Below are 19,158 nucleotides of genomic sequence, written 5' to 3'. Positions count from 1 at the left end.
AAATCTTCCAAGTTAAAAGGAACAAATGAAAAGAAATAACTAGATACAAAAAATGGGAATCATACTTGTTCCTGAGTCAGACAAGTTAAAATAAGAGGATTCAAGTTCAAAAACAGAAGACGATTTGCAGAGGAAAGCAGCCTCAGTTGGTCATGTCTACCTTCCTTGGGTGAGTACAGAACTATTAATGGCATCAAGCAAATTTCATAAGATAGTATTGGATATGGTATATACTAAGCATAGTCTTTAGTTGGCCAGAGGCACTTTCTTCTAATCTCAAATAATTTCATAAAAATTTGTTCAAATATATCAGTGATTACATACTGAAAAGCAGTACACATCTAATGGTAAAATTTGCAATTCACTGGACTATGTATAGGAATGAAATCAGGAACTCTGACTTAATGGCCATTGAGGAATCCAAGTAGATTAGCTTTTTTTTTTTTTATTTTTAAGATTTATTTATTTACTTATTTATTTGATGGAGAGTAAGGGAGAGCGCACAAGCCAGGGGGAGAGGCAGAGGGAGAAGCAGACTCCCAGCTGAACTGGGGGCTCCATCTAGGAACACTGTGATCATGACCTGAGCCAAAGGCAGATGATCAACCAACTGAACCACTCAGCACCCTCTCCCCAGTAGATTACTTAATGCAACTCCCTTCTTGTTGATTTGGGGATACTGAGACTCAAGGAGATCAAGTAACTTCAAACTCACACAATGCTGGCAGTGTAAAGAAAGCCTCTAGAGTTCTGGGCCAAATGCTCTTTCTATTCAGTGCATGTAAATACCCTAAAAATTAATGTCAGTTCTTAACTACTGGTTTTGACATATTAGCGTATAGATAACTTTAGCTAAGTTTTCTTTATATGAGGAACCACTCCCTTTTGTCAATTTTTGATATTAATTTTTAAGCACTAACACAATTTCTGGGTTTCTTGAAGCTTATTAACTTGAAAGTTTTAAATATATTTTAAAAATTGAGGTTTTAAAAGAGAGGTTTTTTTTTCCATTTTATTTATTTTTTTCAGCGTAACAGTATTCATTGTTTTTGCACAACACCCAGTGCTCCATGCAAAACGTGCCCTCCCTATTACCCACCACCTGTTCCCCCAACTTCCCACCCCTGACCCTTCAAAACCCTCAGGTTGTTTTTCAGAGTCCATAGTCTCTTATGGTTCGCCTCCCCTCCACAATGTCCATAGCCCCCTCCCCCTCTCCCAATCCCACCTCCCCCCGGCAACCCCCAGTTTGTTTTGTGAGATTAAGAGTCATTTATGGTTTGTCTCCCTCCCAATCCCATCTTGTTTCATTTATTCTTCTCCTAAAGAGAGGTCTTTTAAATTGAAGCATACAGTTTGTGTAGACAGATTGGGTACTTAGCTGTGAATAACCTGATTCTCACTTATTTCAATTGATTCAGAAAGGCTTTCTCTTTCTTTCTCTTTTTTTCCTCATTGATATTACTATTTCTCCACTGCCTTCCCCCCCTCTTCTCCATATATATTTTCATGAAACAAACTGGCTAAATTGCAATTATAGTGTAGTGACCAATCTATAGCAAAAGGATATATGGCCAATAAGTTTCTCTTCATTTACTTCTAAATGTGTCAAGGGCATAGTTTATTTAGTTCAAAGGTTAATGCTTGACAAAAATGGTTGGAAATGCAAGCATGATTTTAAAATAACATATTATGTAAACATCTTGTGGCTTAAAAAACTAATAGCATATGTATGATGATTTATGTTTAGTAGGAAATTTGTAATTACTACAAGGTCATGTGCATAAGTAGGCATAATGTTGTATGTTGCAGTATAAATATATAATAGTAAAAATAGGAACCAAATTTATTTATTTTCAAAGTTTTAAAAATTCTGATTTCATGGTATTTCATGGTCCCATCATCACCATTGCTTTATTCCATGTATTCTTGATGACATGAAGAGATGTGTTCATTCAGAAACATTTAGGATGTTTTATATGCTCAGGGACTATAGTAGGAGTTATAAGGATATGCAATGGAAACATAAATATATTTTATTCAAGACCAGAAGAAGACTAACAGATGTGTTGTATGCATGGAGGACAGATATTCTTCAAAAGAATAAAGACTTGCTCTTTGACTCATATCCTTTCTCACTTCTCCTCACAGACTGAATGATGTGCCCCCTCAAAATTCACATGCAGAAACCTAATTCCCAATGTGATGGTATTTGGAGGTGGGACCTTTGGGATATAATTAGGTCATGAGGGTGGAGACCTCATAAATGAGGTTAGTGCCTTTATAGAGAAGATTTCTGAGAGCTCCCTGGCCCCTTCTGTCATGTGAGGAAGACACAGAGAAAAGCCAGCTACCTGTGAATCAGGTTCTCACCAGATACAGAATCTGCTAGTGCCTTTACCTTGGGTTTTCCAGCCTCCAGAACTGTGAGAAATAAACATTTGTTGTTAAAGTCAGCCAGCCTGGTATTTTGCTATAAAATTCTGAATGGACTAAGATACCTCTTTAAGTGAAGAAGGCTGACTTATCTAAATAATGAATTGGAAATTGAAAAGAAGCTACAAACATACCTGAGATCCAACTGTCTCCTTATTTACTTTGGGGTTCAAGAATTTTCCAGGGAAAAGCACCTATTGGGAGAAGGGGTGTGCATGCACGTGTGTGTGTGTGTGTGTGTGTGTGTGTGTGTGTGTGGTGGGAGCACACTTGTGAATGTGATGGGGTGAATAATACAGGGCTGAAATTTTTTCAACAGGGCAGTTCTCTGAAATCATCTTCAATTAGTAATATAAATGACAATTGCATTTCTATTTGACTGAACCTCAAAAATTATTAAAAAATATAAAAAAGAAAGGAAGTGATTAATACAGTCAAAGAGTCATAAATGAAGGATTATGGTGATAGAAAATGATAACGTACTTCAAATGGAGATATTCATAGACAACATCATGGAGCAAGTAGCATCTGAGTTGAACTTGGAAAAACAGATGGAATTTAAATATAATGGAGATTAGTGAATAATAAGGATAAAACCCAAAGGAGTATGTAGGAAATAAAGGGAGAACAAGCAAAGAAATTGGACAGGACTAATTTTGTAAAATTTGCTTTAGCAGTGTCAGTCTCTCAGATTAAAAAAAAAGGGGGGGGGAGTCATCCTTGAATTTTTTCTTCATATAACCCACATCCAACCTGTCAATAAATATGTCTATTCTAACTTCAAAGTATATCCAGAATCCAAGTCTTTCTCAGTCTCTCTACTCGCTTACAACCTCAAAGCCTTCTGGTCTTACTAGAGAAAAATGACAATTTTTTTTTTTTTTATCCAGCAATCCAAATGCACGTGATTTGGATTCTGTTATTGTTCCAGTTCATCTTTTTTGAGTCTCCGTGTCTCTTGGAATTCTTGCCAGGCTTATTTCATTATGTCAACCAGGCAGTGGCCCCAGGACTTTTACATTGCAGCTTTCTCTGCTTAAAAGACTCCTCCCACAGGATTTTCAATGGCTTGCTCTCTGATGTGGTTTAGGACTATGCCCAAATTTCACCTTATCAGTAAGGTCATCCCTGACAACTCCATTTTAATCAGTGGCTCTGGCCCCTGTCCTCACTCCATTCTCCCTGAGCTGCCTTACTTTACTTGAAAGGACCTACCATAAGCCATTTCAAACAAGTGAGGCTAGACCTGCTGCTGTGGCAACTAGAGACCCTCGAACCTCAGGCTCTGAAAACAACATGCTCCAAGTCCATACAGGCCACTTGTTTCTCCACTGTTTCCAATCTCCTCCCTGAGACCCAGGATAATAAAGAACATCCATACGGAACACTGCTCGTTATTTTGTTAGAGGAAAACAAAACAAAACAAAAAGGTGAGCCATAAGCTGACTCTTAAAGCTTTTTCCTGGAGTGATGCATCTTTTTCAAATACATTTCATAGTGTTCAAAGCAAGAAATACCATTGAAACTGGTATCAGTGAGGGGATGAAATATAATTCTCAAGCACTGCAGGGAAGGGCATGGTATTGGAATATATGGCAAACAGTTCTATAAGCCACTTCATTATGTAACATAATCTATGCTGTTTGCTTGCTTATGAACTGTTTCACTTCATATCTTAGCTAAGGTTCCCTAGAAATGTACTCTGGAGACTGTTTACAAAGCGAATATTCTTTGGAAATATACCTGTGCAGACCAAGGAAGACAGGGCTGGGCGGAGGGAAATACTGACCTTTAATAGGGTTGCAACTGAATCCTCAGTCCACCCCACCAGCAGTTCTGGAGTTTGGCAGGCCCTTTGGGGTTGTCTCAAATTGAGGATAGAGGGCCAGGCCTTTGCATTCTACATCGGATAGCCATTGGCTGCAAGCATCTTCCTAAGAGGGAGTGCGACCTTGCTCAAGGGAGCTCCCTGCCATAGAACAAGACTGCCAGCCAGGGGCACAAGTAGGAAGAGTCAGTTGGCAAGGGGAGGGTGTCTGCTTTGACTGGGATATCTTGGCAGAACACCACAGCACCAACTGCCTCCGCTGGACTAAGTTGCCCGTGAAGCTCTTTGATACTGGAGCCACCACGTCTTAATCATCTCCTTGCATGAGATATGTTCAATAAAGTTTGTACGGAAAAATGAATAGTTTGTACAACATTTTAGATTAGAAAGGTAGAAGCAAATTAAGCATAAAGGGTCTTCATTGCCTAAATAAGACTTAAATTCAAAGGGAAGATGAATGTATACAAGTGGTCTTCTGGAATACTGACCAAATGGGAGTGCATACAATGCATTGAATATGGCAAAAGAGAGGCTTGGAATGGCTCACAAGAGGCTAGTGCCGTCTTTTGGGTAGAGGCTGACGTCATGGGATTGCGAATGGATGGGGTGGGGCATTAGGGAGACAGAATATCTCATGAATAAATATTTGGCACCATGACAAGGGGACAGAAGAGGAGGGCCAAAAAAAAAATCAAAGGAGACTTGGAGGGATTATGGTCTTAATGAAACAAACAAAGCAACAACCACAAAAAGAAAAAGAGAGAGGGAGAGAAAGAGAGAAACAAGAAGTACTCTGAGAGGAAAACTGAAGAGCACTCTCCAGTTAGCTTCTGGGAAAGTATTCTAAGACTTGGGGACAGAAGCCTTTGCAATGGTTCATACTGGGTCCAGAAGAAAGGCCTGTCACTTATGTATTAGATCATCTTATATTTATAGTAACAGTGTAAGACCTGAGTCATTTTCATCATGTGATTTGTTTACAGAAAACTAATTGACTTAATTATATCAGTCTTTGGTGTCAGCTGCAGTCCAAAAATTTGTTTGCAAATTTGTTTGCATGTAAAAATACATGAAGCATCCCAACTACTTAGAAATTACTGAGGGTTTGAACACTAAGCTGCACCTGTTAGACATCCTTTGAGACAGTTTGCATGGATGGTGTGTTGAAGGGGAGGATTGTGATCAGGGCTTCCATATGTATGAACCAATTCTGACTATTACTTCTGAACTCAAAGGAAGGTTCCATGGTAAGTGCAACGTCTGCTGTGCTGTGCTGTCATTTCCATCAACCTGAATGACTGAGAACAGCCTTACTTTACAGATAGATGTTCTTCACAGTCAATCAAAGATATCTCCGCAATAAACAACCTATAACAAATGATAATACTATGAATGAGCAGAATTATAAGCATGAGCTCTCTACTGGCCTGAAGATGCTAATGGGAAATGTTATACAAAGGTATGTAAGATATATTGTTTGATACATAGGAAACACTCGACAAATGGAAAAATAATGTTAGTCAGTTATAGTCCATAATAATTTAGAAAAGGATGTTCTGACTAAATATTCCTGTTATTCTATATTACCTACATGGCTCACCAAATTCCCAGGACTAGAATACAATAAAAATATGCTTAACAATATAATTAACAGTTTGATTAATTAATTCTATAATTTAAAATAAAAATTACATGCTCATGACTTTGAGTTTTAAGTAAAATCATCTCCTCCTCAATCCTCAGGTATTATGTCTCACGAGATCTGTTGAATTATAAAGCACCAGAAATGTTAGGCCTTGATCTCATGAAAAGCACATATTTCTGCTACTTAACACAGGCCCTGGTACAATAGATGCTTGAAAGATGAATGTATTAACGAATAGATGAATACCTGCTGAGAGGGATAATAGCAAATTTGCAGGTGGACAGGGTTTCAGTTTTTGTACAGGTGCTCTGTTTTCTACTCAAAATATTAATTTCTAGATATGTGTTGCAGCATAAAATAGTATTTGTTTATTTGTGACCTACTTGAGTGCCATATTTTTTCTACATTGATTTTTAGAGCTAAACAAATGATTTTAAGTTCTTTCTAGCCTATGGCTAGACCAGAATAAGATGCATTTTAAAAACATCCACATACCTTTAAAGTGATGGTTGAAGAGTCTCTCAAGGCATTAAAGAAAGATAAAGTCTTCTTTTAAAAGTATTTTGCTCACCTTTCTTTAAAAAAATGGGAGGGGTTAAGAAACTTGGGGTTTATTGAATCAAGCAAAGCCTCAATCCCCATAGTAACCTATTCAGGGGTGATATTGATCAATAGAGTCAAAGACAGAAGAATCTAACTAAAAGAAACAGTGACTTTCTTATCCTCGATGGGTTCTTCATGAGCTTCCTGTAGGTAAGAACACAAAAATGAATTTTCTTTAGAGATTTTTTGTTTATTCCTATTAAACATGCCTCAGGAGTTCTCTAACGTGGGTAAAGTCCACAGTGCATTCAATTGTATTGGTTGTTTTTCCTAAGACTTGCTGAAGGTTTGGCAGGTTCAGAAAACCTATTGGTTAGGAATCTAAAAATTTAGCTAAACTGTTTGATAGAGAAAAATATCAGACATTTTTATGTAAATTTCTCTTTACTAAGAATTTAACAGATATCTTTAAAATGTAATTTTGGTTTTGATCATAAGAGAATTCATGACCGCATGACTCCAAACGAGAAATCATTTGACCCCACCAATTAAATATAACTGCCCAGGATTTTAACTTTATGTATCATTTGTAAATCTGATAGTAAGATTCTCTCATTTCTTTGAATTTAATCTTCCTTGGAACCATCTGTTTATCTTGATTTCTTTAGACCTTGGTATATTTTCTTTTTTCGTTCACCCTTTCTCATGTCCTCAATTTTCCTTATGTTCTGTTTTATATTTTCAAATGTTTTTGTTCTTCTCTTTCTCAATCTTTTGGTGGCAAAGACACATGCATCAGAAAAGAGAGATGTTTGGGCATCATCAGACCATGTGTAACTTAAATCTTCATCACAGGTGTCTATATTCCAGAGTCAACATTCATATGAAAATGAGAAAACACAGAATGGTACAGAACAGGACAATTTGGCTTCACATAATTTAAAAAAAAAAAAAAAAAAAAAAAAGCAAAAAGCTGACAAACTGCAGAATCCAGCCAGGGATTTGCCATGGCTCAGGTGCTAACCTCTCAGAGTGTCTTGACCTCTCAACCAATTTTAATGCCTGATCAAACAAGGAAGTCCAAATTAGATAAGCCCCAAAGTCTTCTTTGTGATACATGTTTAATGTTTCCTTCTCCCACTTCAATTATAGCGTCTTCATTATGCTTCCTTCCTCACTATCACAGTTGTTAAAATGAAAAGCCTCTCTCTGAGTGCCACAGCTCCATTATGCAGGCCTATACCTGTGCTGGCAGCATGCTCTTCTTCTCACCTCATATTGCCTTTTGCTTGGGGAGGAGATCCCTGCAGTGCATCTCAAACTGAAAACTGAAAGAAAATTAAGTTGCTGTTTGGAGTTTGAGTGAATTATGAAAAACGGGCCCTTTTTTGTCTACCAGGCATGTTAGTATAAGCTATTACCCACCTTCTACCCCATTCCCTACAGTGGTAGCTGTCAGTATGGAAATCTCATCTAAACTTTTTGTCAGTTTGTACCTAAAGCAAGGAAACACACACTTGGCATTTTCTTCAGACTGTGGCTACGTGTTGAATATAATGGGCCACAAAATGGTTGATCTGGCTATTTGGGCCATTCTAATGACTGACTTGATGCACTGAACTGCAAACCCTGGTAACCCGGTAATAATTTGGCAGCAAAACAGAAGAAAAACTAAATACTAACTAAATATGAACTCCCTTCAACTAATTTAAGTTCACTGTAGAAAAGAACAATATTTGATAGTTTCACATTTTGTGTAAATATTTTGTTTTTTAAGTTTCTAATGTACTTATAGTTTTGCGTGAGCCTATCTAATTGCGCACAAGTGAAGGCTCAGCTGAAGCTTTAGGACTTAAGCATTAAGGACCCAATCAACTGGAAGCTAAGATGCCCTTAATTGAATTGGCAATGATAAACCAAGCAAGCAGAAACATGGATGGGTGATTGCTGGTCTTCAGAGAGACTATCTAGGTGGTGCCAACTACCAGGGACATTGGAGAATCATAGATACAATCTGATGACTGAATATGTTTGGCTAAAGTAATCTTTAGGTAATATTACATTGTGAAGTAGATGGAAGACTGCAATCTATGTGCTATGTTTTGAGAATTTCTAACCAAGGAAAATCTCTCCAAAAAGATTTCCAAAATGTTCATGCCTGGAGCCAACACAATGATAGCCTCTGTCAAGATGAAAATATTATGGCGGGGTGGGGTGGGCAACACACAAGGCCATTCTTCACCATGAACATCTAATCTGACCTGTGGCTTGAAGTTCTGCCTCACAGACATGAGTTCAGGACAATGAATTTCAATATCTTTGATAAGAAATTGGGAGCCTGAAAAGTTAGGTGACTGATGCTGAGTTTTCTGGCCACAGCTATAGAGTATTACAAGTATTATACACTAAATCACCAAGGGTCCTTTAAAGGAATCGAAATCCAAAGCATTGGATTGAGCAGAGATAATTAGCAAAATCAAAAAAGAAACGAATTCCATCTGCTAAATCACAGTTACCCAATTTTTTAGTCTCATGGCATCACATATCCAAATAGTTAAAGTTTTTAAATCATGTATTCAATTCAAGATAGGATAGAATAACTAATTTTACATGTATTTATTTTTTAGATTTTGATTTTAGAATTATTTTAAATATAACTAAAAGTCCGGTTTTAATTGTATTTATAATATATAAAGACATTTTAAATCACTTAACAAATTAATATATGTGATATAAAATTAAATTAAAGTTAATCATATATCAAGATGCATAATTGCTGAAAACTGTATTAAAATGACATAATATGTCCTATTTGGTGTTAAGACTGAGTAGTGGGGTAAATTCAGACTGGAATTTCACTCTGTATTATAGCATCATTTAAAGCAAAAACAAAACAAAACAAAAAACCTCCCATGATCTTATGTTTAAAGTTCTTACATATTTCTTCTTTAAAATGACCTATTTATATGAATGCCTGGGTGGATCAGTGGGTTGAGCCTCTGCCTTCAGCTCAGGTCATGATCTCAGGGTCCTGGGATCGAACCCCGCATCGGGCTCTCTGTTCAGCAGGGAGCCTGCTTCCCCCCATCCCGCCTGCCTCTCTGCCTACTTGTGATCTCTCTCTCTGTCACATAAATAAATAAAATCTTTAAAAAATAAAAATAAAATTACCTATTCATAAATATTTTAAATTTATTAATAAAAAAGGAATATATCCACAGTGGATAATGAGAATCTTTATTTCTAATAAGCAAAAAGCCAAAGTGGATAAAATAATTATGTTCTTTTTAATATTTTTAAAAATCAAGGTTAAAATGTAATTTGAATAATTTTACAGATCATAATTTGACAAGTCGATGAGTTAATAAAAATAGTTAATATACCTAACACTACAGTTCAGTGGGTTAGTGGATAAATGCAAATACACATATAACCCCCACTCTAAGATCAAGAACATTCCCAACACCCCAGAGTGTTTCCTTTATGCCCCTTCCAGTTCATTCTCTAAGCAACAATGATTCTGGTTTCTAGTACCATAAATTAGCTGTACTTACTTTGAACTTCAAATAAATAAAGTCATATAAGATATAATCTTGCTTTGTCTCCTCACTTGGGAGAATATCTTTGAAATCCAACCATGTTATTCATCTTGGGCATCTATAATTTTTTATTGCTGGATAGTGTCTAATTATATGAATTGACCCCAATCTGTTTGTCTATTCCCTTGATAGACATTTTTGTCATTTCCAGTTTGGAGCTATGATGAATAAAGCTGCTATAAACCATTCTTATACAAATATATTTGAGGATATAGGCTTTCATTTCTCTTAGTAAATACTTAATAACAAGTAGAACTGCTGGTTCATAGAACAGATACACACATACCTATGAGAAATTACATTCACTTTTTGTGAGTAGTTGTACTGTTTTACACTCTCATCAATAATATTTGAAAGCTTGATTTGTTCCACATCTTTTTCAACTTTTATTGTTATCATTGTTTTATATTTTAGCCATTCTAACTGGTGTGAAATGGTATCTCAATTCTAGTTTGATCTGAAGTGCTAAACCTAGTTTGACATATGCTAGAGAAATTTCATTCAGTTAATTAATATAAGTGGGTCATAGCATAGAACATTATATGCATATTTTAATATTTATTCAATATTTATTCTCATTTTAAAAAAAGATTTTATTTATTTGTCACAGAGAGAGGGATCACAAGTAGGCAGAACAGCAGGCAGAGAGAAGGGGGAAGCAAGCTCCCTGCCCAGTGGAGAGCCCAATGCAGGGCTTGATCTCAGGACCCGGGATCATGACCTGAGCAGAAGGCAGAGGCTTAACCCACTGAGCCACCAGGCACCCCATTCTCCTCATTTTCTTATTTCAATCTAATGTTTCCTATCTTTACTAGGGGTCTCATAGTTCTGAACTTAATAAATTATCAACAATAAAAACAATTATAGCAATTTTAATCCAAGCAAAACGATTATGCCATTAGTGATAAATACAACAAGCAATATGAAATCAGGCATAACTTTCAGTCTGTTGAAACACTTCAGAAATACACTGATGTTGCTAATATTCAAAAGATCTAAAAGCAATTGGATATTAAATAGGTAATTGTTAATATACTTATTGTTTTCTAAATCTTGTGCTTTTAAGTGATACTCTTTTAATATTAAAACTTATGCCATATTTTAATAAGATAATGAGGGAAAAGAAGTATAAAACAAGAAAAGAAGAACAAGGAAACAATCACTATGACAGTTATTAAATGTTATTATTTTTAGAGTAATATTGTCTACAAGTAGTCATTTTTATAACTGACCAGGAATTATGCTCTAGAGATGATCCTTCCAAGGTTTCTTTTAACGTTAGGTTTTCTAGCACCTTGGTAAACCGAGGCTAAGACAAATCTATAGAAATTATTTCAAAAGTAAAACATTCAATCAGAAGCTAGTAGTAATGTGTCTACACAGTAACTAATAACCAATTGAATTTATTTTTCTTGTATTGAAATGAATGGTTGGAAAAATTGTTCAGTTGTTTATTTGGGTATAGACCCAGCCTCCAGGACTTTACCTATTCAATTATATCTGAGTTGACATCTGACTCTGGAGTTTCCAAAGATTATAAGTTATTTCCCTACTGGTACCAGAGGAATTAAGTCCTATTTAGGAAGACTTTGACTTTGCATGGAGGAGTTAAGAGATTTCAGTGAAAATTATAAAACTGTGTAAAAATAATAAAGCAGTAACCACAGGACGTAAAAATCTATCTGAATTCTTTAAAGGGTTATGAGTAATTTCCCTTGCATAAACAAGTTATTCTAAAAGGGTTCTAAAGTAATTTAGAGGGAAAGCCAGGAGAGCATATGAAAACCCACACGGCAAGCAGGATCACTTTTTTAAAAAGTTTGTCAATCTAATAAGCACTTAATTAAAGTCAACAGAGTCTCTAAGTCTCCAAGTAATTTTCAAAAAGAGCTTTTGGGAAAGGGAACATTTTTCTCCATGCTTGTCCTCTTTTTCTCTTGTTCTCCATTTGTCTGATAACTGTGGAAAGCCTTTATAATATTATCTTTGGGGTTTTGTTCTTATTAACCCTTTCTTCTCATCATGTAGCTCAGTTCAAAACCAGTCAAATATGAACTCTTCTTATCAAAATTCCAATATTGTGGTCTCAGAAAAGACAAAAATTTAATCAGTCATTTGGGAAAAAATGTTTTCACCAAAATGAAGTTTTATCAGACTTTAAATGTGTAACCTTGGGATGTCATGCTAGGATAGATATAGATATAGATACGGATATCTTTCTATATATATTTGTATGATCATCTCAGATGCAGGTTTGCCCTGCTCACTTCTCCTTGTCATAAATGACTAAGAGTGGGGCACCTGGGTCACTCAGTCCTTAAGCATCTGCCTTCAGCTCAGGTCATGATCCTAGGGTCCTGGGATCAAGCACCATATCGGGCTCTCTTCTCAGACCGAAGCCTGTTTCTCCCTCTCCCACTCCCCCTACTTGTGTTCCTGCTCTCACTCTCTCTCTCTTTCTCTCTGTCAACTAAATAAATAAAATCTTAAAAAAACAAAAAACAAAAAATGACTAAGAGGAATAAGAGGGACCCAGGAAGCAGCCAAAAGTTAGAGGAGAGAATAGAAATAGTAGTTATTTAATAGCTTGTTAAGAAAAAGTAAATTACTGGGAAAATGTCTGACCATTTTTGAAAGCTTGGAAAATATAAAATGCTTGACCTCTAATAATCTCATAATATAGAAACAACTTCTGTTCTCTCCTTGGACTATTTGGCCAGTTCCTTCTTTGTATATAAACTAGGATTATGGCGGTTGAGCCTACAAACTACTCCTTTTACTCTCCTACCTTCAGCTCTTCTTTTTTCTCAGTCTGTTGACATTGGCTTGTTGCAAAGCCTCCTAGGAAAATAATAAAGACATTTTCAATTTTTGAGTCTCAGATGAATACCTGCATCTCTGATGAAATTGTGGAAACCAAGATGAGTGTCTGAAAGAATTATGGAATCAGTAAGAGAAAAATCTACCCTGAAATTAGAGGAGGGAAGCAGTAGGGCCTGAGGGAAGGAAAAGAATATTTCCAGGTAAGATGTGGCCATTACCAGAATAGCAAAAAATCAGCCATACAAGAGATATTTTCATGCTCAAAGGAAAGAAAGACCATCTGAGTATAAAGAAAAAGTAGGTATATTTTGTAATACATATCAATATAGTTTTCCAAAATGTATTTTTATTTTTATGTATTTTTTGGCTAATAAACAGTAGGACCGGAATTTGCACCTAAGAAGTAATATTTCCAAAGCCATTGCCTTTAATCATTATATGATTCTGCCTCTCATAAAAGCAATAGGAAAGCTATTAAATATTATTGGTTGAATGTGTCCTCATTCATTAATATTTCAATTTTATTTTATATTTGAATAAGAGGAAGTTATAAAAAATCTTAATTTTAGAATATTTAAAAATATTTAATTCATTGTATTTTATTCTTATTAGGAACTAGGGCCACAAGATCGCATATCAAACAATTACATTCAGGGCATATGATAAAATCTAAGTGCTTATAAAAGGAGGTTCTCCAGGGTCTTTAAAAAACAAATAGAAACAAAGCATGTCTTATTACCACTGTATGCATGTAAAAATCCATATGGGAAAATGTTCTTAAAAGGATTCTAATGTAATCTATCTACTGCTTTTGTCCTTACACAATTTTCTAAAAAGTTAAGCTTCAGTCTAGCCCATGTCCATTTATAATTAATTTTGCATTAATGTATACCCTAATTTAATAGTTCTTGATATTAAAAAAAGTACTATTTAGAAATTCCTCCTACATGATCTGAACCAGAAAGCTAGCGCAAATGAATGTTTCCTATTTGTGACAAAAAATTAGTGAGTCAAAGTCTTCTTTGAAAGTCTGATTTCATGACATCATGAACTCTGTCTCTCGGAATGTAGAAATATTAGCAGAATTGGGGTACGGTTCTAATAGTTAATTGCCTCTCTCCCTCAGTATGTGGGCATTTAGGGAGGTTCAGAATGGTCAGGTTGAGCCAGTGTGCTGTCTGCTGGCTTGCACCCATCCTCCCTTCACTGTCAGTAGGAACAAAAAGAACTGAGGTTGAGGCTTAAAGCTCCCACAGAGAATTTATTCCCTAGAGTCAACTTAAATGGTTTAGAACAGGACCTTGCAAAACTATGCCTTCTAGATTAACTCTGAACCAAAGAATAGTGGAAAATTGCTTTCCACTGCTAAGAAAACAAACCAAGAATGAGCCCAGAACAGAACAAGGCCACCATCAATGTGTGCCTGTACTCAACAGAATATACTCATTTAGATGGAAAACAAAGAAACTTTGGGACTCTCCCAGAAGCCTTGGGTTTAAGCCTCCAAGAAATAAATTTATGCCACATAAAAACTATTATCTTCCAACTTTTGTAGTTAGGTCACTTATAAAATAAATGTGAAGTTTATATGCTCCTCTGAATATTTGTATGTTGACATATAAAAGTTTCTGTGATAGATTTACAGAAGATTAATTTTTGATACAAGAAAACTAAAATATTTTACACTTCGAGAAAATGAAATATGATGGGTTTGACTGTAAATGGAATAAAAATTCTATATGTTGGCAAGATAGGTTTTAAATGCCTTATTGAAAAATGTACACTAATCTGGAAGAAATCGTGTAAAATTTTATATCTTTGGCTTTATTCAGTGTTATCAGGAAAGTTTAATTGTTTTGGAAAACATTTCAGTTACATTTAAAATAATCAGTGTCAGTAACTTACATGACTTGGGCAGCTTAAATGTGAGACATTTCAACACTGACCAACCTGTTTTTAATGCCACTCTTTTTTTTTTTTTAAGATTTTATTTATTTGACAGACAGAGATCACAAGTAGGCAGAGAGGCAGACAGAGAGAGAGAGGGGGAAGCAGGCTCCCTGCTGAGCAGAGAGCCGGATGCTGGGCTCCATCCCAGGACCCTGGGATTGTGACCTGAGCTGAAGGCAGTGGCTTTTAACCCACTGAGCCACCCAGGTGCCCCGCCACTCTTCATTTTTAATAGAAATATATATACGACAAGAAAGCTTTGATTAATCTGTAAAGGAAGCTGTTGCAAACCCAATGTTTTGATTTTCCCTTTGACAAGCATTAAATTTTGCACCTCAGGACAATGAATCATTTTACTATTTAGCATGGATGGGAGATGTGTATTTCTTCTGTAAAATGGCTAAAAGGATTATTTTGAAGGGAGGATCATTCTTAAGCAAATTAATTTTCTGGAAGAAACTTGAATAACTAGAAATTGATTCTCCAAAACTATTCATGCTTGCGTACCACTCAAAAATCTTTTCATGACCCGAAGGATACTCTTACCTCTTCTCGAACTGCTGGGTTAAGGAAGAACTCCCTTCCTAGAAATGATCAACTTTCCAATAATAGAAATAATCTAAGACATCTGTTGGTGAGAATGAGTGAGAGAACAAGGAACAAAGAAGAGGTAAAAGGGATATGAGCTTTTTGTTCTGGACACTTCAAAACCTTGAGGAGAGCAGGAAACTTACCTGGAATATAAAATTAACAAGTGTTCCTCTGTGAGTTAAAGATGGGAGTCTAGATTCCACAGGTAAGTGAAATCATGTGGTATTTGTCTTTTTCTCTCACTGGCTTACTTCATTTAGCATAATACATTTTAGCTCCATCCATGTTGCTACAAGTAGGAAGATCTCATCCTTTTTTATGGCTGATTAATATTCCAGTGTGTGTGTGTGTGTGTGTGTGTGTACACATCACAAAAACAGAACAAACAAATGAACACAAACAAAAAAATGGAAAGAGACTCATAAATACAAATTAGTGTTTGCCTTAAGGAAGGGAGGTGGGAGGATGGGTGAAATAGGTGAAGGGGATTAGGAGGTATAAACTTCCAGTTATAAATGAATCATGGAGATGAAAAGTATAGCACAGGGAATATAGTCAGTAAGAGTGTAATAGCTTTGTCTGGTGATAGATAGGTAACTCTACTTACTGTGGTGAGCATCATATACTGTATAGAATTGTTGAATCACTATGATGTCAACCAGAAACTACCATAACATTGTATTTCAACTATGCTTCAATTAAAAAAAAAAGAGCCTAAAATTCCCCAAGTTCAGTTTTCAATAAAAGATTAACTTATTCATTGTGCTTTTCAGCTGCAATAATTGTCAGAATCATGGTTTATATTTTTGTTCTTGAAGTGTGCATTGGTATACCATGCACTTTCCTGATATCTCTGCCCGTGGCAGCTGGCAAGGAGGTGCTCCTGATTTGTTGATGAGTGGACTCAGCAGGACCTGCACTGGACAGAGTGTTGTAAACTTTTCAGAGAGCAGAAACCTCCACCACACCCTGGCCCTCTCAGCCAGCCCCTGCACAAGAGTGCAAGTGTGCATATGCATGCATGCACACACACACACACACACGCGCAGGTGTACAAATGAGCATCCTTGAATATCAACATTGGATGTCAACAGACATCCTCTAGAAGTATAGACAATCCAGCCAGACTCAGCTGACTTCCTGCAAACCTGAATGGACTGTTGAAAAGTGACCAAGAAAATAAGGGAAACGTGCCATTTTGCTGGTTTGTAGGCCCAAGCCTCAAGAGACCATCAGCTTCCACTTCTTATCTTTTGGAATAGTTGTTCTTAGAACCCAGCTGACATTTTGTGAGGAAGCCAAAGCAATCCCTTGAAGAGGTCCACTCAGAGAGAAATGAGACCACTCATTGTCAGCCAGCTACGCTCCCAGATAACAGGCAGCACTAACTCCCCAGCAATAACTTGCATGTAAAACATCTCACAAGTGGATTCTTTACTTCAGTTGAGCCCTCCCCCATAATGGCCCATGAAACAGTGATGAAATCTTCCAAACTACTGATTTTTCAACAAAATAAGTGATTGTTGTTGTTTTTGAAGCCATTGATTTTAGGGGTAGTTTGTTACATGGCAATTAACATCAGAACACTTGCTTACACACGTACCTTCAAGGGGCATATCCCATTAACTTCATCCTTGCTAATATTCTCATCTGCAAGAATTGATCTTTTTCTGATTGCTCCAGAAAAAAAAAAAGTTTACTGTGAACCAACTCATCTATCTTCCTATGCCCTGTCTACCCTCATGTTTCTGATCACAGCTATAATCCCAGGATTTCTCATCTCACCTAGTCTTGAATTCTGCTCAGAAATCCAGTATTTCTGTAGCTACCCTCTCTTATTTTCTGCAAATGATTTAAGCCTACTCCCCTTTTCTCAATCCTTTGACTAAGAAGCCTAATCTTCCCCCCAGCAGGTAAACTGACCTCTCCAATCCACAGCAAATGCAAGAGCCATAGGATGGAAACTGCTGCCACTTGCTCCGTCAGTTTCCTTCACTTCCACATTTCAGCCTCAGCAGCTCCTTTACTGTTCTTTGGCGTCTTAGTTAGCTACAGTTAAACATTTCCCATATTAGACAAATGAAGAAAACTGATGTTCCAAGTTAGCCTGTAGCCTTGGTTCTCAGCTTTCCTGACTATCCAGACTTCCTAAGAACGTTGTTAGGTGTGCTACTTCCAGTCTCTTATCCTCCCCTTCATGCCACAACCCCACCCTCTGGTCCCTATTCCTATGCCCCCAGTGAAACTGATTGTCCTGGCGCAACTGCATCTTCTTCTGTTACTATAGCCATCGGGAATCATTTATGCTTTATTTAATTTGATTTCTCTGCACCCCTTGATTTTGTTGACCATTTCTTATTTCTGAAATATTCCATTCCTTTTGTTACTATTACTTGTTCTCCAAATTTTCTTCTACAACACTGACTGAGTCTTCCAAGTCCAGTTTGTTACCTCTTCTTAGCCTCCTTGCTTCCCTAATTCCCTCCTATTCCAACCTCTGCAATAGGCAGGAGTACCTATATCACATTACATATTCTGCCTGATTTCAGAATCTATGTTTCCATCCCAGATATTTTTCATGAGATCTAGACCTATCCCCTATATGCCTATATCCTGCTATCCATAGATCTACCCCAAACAACTTGTCCAAAAGAATATACATTATCGTTACTGCTGAGTGTCCTTCTTCTCCGATTTTCTTAAGCAAATAGCAAGACTACCTTTTCAACTGCTAAAGTCAGAAAGTCAGGTATCATTTTTACTCTGGTCTTTTTCTCATTTTCCACACCTGAACATTGACTATTCTTTCTAGTTGACAATTGGAAATGTCCTTTAAATCTCTGAATTTCTTTGCATCCCCAATTTAGAGAGGAATTTTCTTTTTCTTACATAGTAGCTACAAGCTGTTGAGAATTATATTTCTAAAATGTAAATATGATCATGTAACCCCCCGCCCCCCCATCAGAAGAACTTCCATTAATAACTTCTCCTTTCAAAGTCCTGCTCAACTCTCTGGCTTCATCTTCTGCATGACTGTTACCCACCTGCCACCACCAGCCCTAAGTTTTGTTGGTTCCAATCATGGTCACTAAAACTTTACACCTATTTCCCCTCCTTTATGTAACACTTACAATCCTGTTCCCCCTACCCACTTAGCCATCCACCATAGGAATTTGGTCACTTCTCTGACCTCCAATTAAACTTCACTTCTTCCAGGAAAATTTCCTTAGACTGTAACATCCAGGTGACATAGCCATCGCAAGCAACCTCCTAGTTTACTGATTATCAGTCAGAATTGTACTTATATACCATATTCCAATGTCTCATCTTTTTGACAAATTCCGCAAATCTACACGCTTTCTGAGAGTAGACAATGTATTACTTTTGTTTAGAATTATATCTTCAATGTGTAATCTTTTCACTGACACATATACAATAAATATTTTTGAATAAATAAATGGATGGCCTTCTCACTTTTTCCAATAAGAAAATTAAGTCTCTGAGAGCAAACTGAAGAACAACACATTATATAGACTTTTGTCTGCCAGTGGTTTGAAACTTCACTTGACTGGAGTTGCTTTGAATGTAAAGTTTTACACTTAAGAACTTTGAAGTGCAGGAATTATTAAACTCTGATGAGAGCGTGAGATTGGGTCCTCTTCCTTAGTCTGTTTTTCAGGTTCTTAACACTTTGAATACAGAGTCAGAAGATAGAAAATGTTTATACTTACCTTTAAAAAAAA

Source organism: Meles meles, chromosome 9 (assembly GCF_922984935.1).
Source record: "Meles meles chromosome 9, mMelMel3.1 paternal haplotype, whole genome shotgun sequence".
Taxonomy (NCBI): domain Eukaryota; kingdom Metazoa; phylum Chordata; class Mammalia; order Carnivora; family Mustelidae; genus Meles; species Meles meles.
This window is presented reverse-complemented; position numbering follows the sequence as displayed.